We start from the raw sequence: 2,589 nt of genomic DNA, 5'->3' as shown, positions 1-2,589 counted from the left end.
GACGTGAACAAACTTAACGCAGGTATAGAAAAAGTATTTATGCGTTGAGTTTTGAATTAAGGATCAGTGAAAATATTAAAGGCAGGATGTGTTGTGAAACAGTAACAACATAGCGTTGATAACTCTCAACGCAAAGCACAGATTTATGTGGGATTAACCAATTATGTTTTGATAGCATGAACGTTGGAAAGGAGGACTTAAAGTCTTCAGTTGATATTGGGGCAAGAATATTATGCCACATCTCTCTTGAGACAGCGTGTACAGGTATGAACAGCATCACTCTCTGAATTAAATAAATACGTTAAGAACGTATGGAGACAAATTGAATTGCTTGGTAAAGTCAACTGTAAATATTGAAATTGAATTGAGACCGCTGGGTACACTGAAAGGGAAGAGGGTGCACATATATTTGGTGCTTTGATTAGTTGAAACATGTAATTTTGTGCATTCAAATGATATTGGTGTTGTTTGCCATGTTCACTTGAGGTTGAAAAACATAAGTTCATTTTCTTGATTGAATCCAGTCATATCTAAAGGATGATTTTAAATGGAAATAATGAATGAAGTTACTAAAACAAAGTTTGGGGTTGATGAGCATTTGAATGATTTGAGTCATTGGGTTTTAAATGGAAGGCTTCAAAGGTTATGAATTTGCATGCTGATGAATATTGCATTTGATATTATTCCATATATGATGGCGTTAATGAAAGCATTGATCAATGGTGAATCGTTTTGAACCACATGAAAGATAAACTTCTGCATGTAAAATGGTGAAGTTGTGAGATTGCTAGTAATTGGAGTTTTTTATTAAAGTAAAAACCTAGATGCATACAGATATGCACAGAGATTAAAGATCCTGGGTAATGCAGGCCCTGCCTGCGTCAATTTTGGTATCAGAGCAGGATTGGCTCTGTATAAGGGTTTAAGTTTTTAAATTGAATTAAATGCGTGAATGACAGATTTTGAAGCTGCTGAAAGTTGCAGCATAGGTATGCAAATGCAGTTGAGGAAGGAAGCGAGATCAACGGGATCTTGAAAGGTGAGATTGTGTAGTTGATATTTAACTCTGGTTTGAAAACTATTTACAGAATTTGGTTGCAGGCATAGTGGAAAAATCTCAGCAGGAAGAAGCAGATCACAACTTGAGAACAATGATGGAATCCAGCAGAGGATTCTAGGTGTGTGGCAGAACCTAAAGATTCAACAGAAGTTGAATGGAAAGGACAAGTGTGTTCTTGACAGTTGCAGATGAGAGAAACCTAAAAGAGCAGAGGAGAGTGCTTAAGAGGTTCCAGAGGCAGTGAACCAGTACTTACCAAAAGACTGAGTGAGGAGAGCTTGGTGAGGTAAGTGGCGGCAGGACAGGAGAGCTTGCTGTTGTAGAGGCTTGGTGCAACTCATGAGTGAGAAACTCATGGTGAAGGAGATGACTACTGAAATTCATAAAGAAGAGAGCAGAGGTTCAGAAAGAGGCCAGAGTAGAATGAGGGAGAAATATGCCAAGGGAAATGGCATATTGAAGCAGTGGACTGATGAGGAGTATGAGAAAGAGAAAGCTGAGATTGCAGCTCATCTTGAGTTGTTAATGGAGTTGTTGCAGGAGAATATGAGAGACCAGAGCGAGGGTTGGCTGATGAGGAAAAGAGTGAAGTGGCAGAGGCTACAACAGAAAAGAGATCAATAGATAAACATGTAGTTAATGGAAGAGCTGAGGAAGCTCGAGCAGATGATGGATGTACAGTGGAAGTGTATGCAACTCAGAGTAGCTGAGTTAGAAGAGGAGGTTTCCATTGATCAAACAGAGGAGGAGATCATTGATGATTTCTTGAATTACTGTGCAGATCCAGATCAGCTGGATAATGTGAACTCTTGTATTTTTATAGCTGACAGTTGTGATGTGATTACAGGTTTTGTTGAAGAGGATGCACAATCTTGTGAAACTTTCACAAGCATGGAAAAGAATCTCTCGAGAGATAAGTACTTTGTAGAAGAAAGCAGTGATGCTTTTGCTATTACAATACAAGAGGAAGTTCATGTGAATGAAGAAGAGGATCAACTGGAAGAGCTGGTATATGAACCGACGATTAAAGTTGTTGAGACTTGTAGTTTTCAAACTGAAAAGTTGTGTATGAATGCAGGGACTATTAGTGATGGTGATGTTATGCTTCAGCAATGTCACAGAGAAATTGCATTGCTAGAATATTTGTTGAAGAATTCGGAGTATGACAAGGAGATGGCAGAAGGAAGAGTTCAGTGCAGTGAACGAGTGCAGAAATATATCATGGAAGCAGATGATGTGAGAGAAAGACTGGTTGACAGTCTTGAGAATTCTTCAGGATTCTTTGGGCAGAGAGAATCATCATATTGATTTGCTGATTGAGATGGAAATTTCAGGACAACATACTGAAATACTGGCAAAGGAGGACAAGGCACTGATGCCTTATGATTTTTCTTCTAACAAGTGTTTTGTGAATGCAGGTATTGTTGTAGAACATTTGACTCAGTTGAGCGGTCAAGTGAAGGGAAAAGAAGTTTTTTGTTCCAGAAGACAAGAGGGCATGGATGATCTGGTGGTAGTCAGAACAGAAA

Source organism: Pinus tabuliformis, chromosome 7 (genome assembly GCF_031772625.1).
Source record: "Pinus tabuliformis cultivar Carrire ecotype Pingquan chromosome 7, CPIR1, whole genome shotgun sequence".
Lineage (NCBI taxonomy): Eukaryota > Viridiplantae > Streptophyta > Pinopsida > Pinales > Pinaceae > Pinus > Pinus tabuliformis.
The sequence above is the reverse complement of the archived record's forward strand: the minus strand, read 5'-3'. Positions refer to the sequence as shown.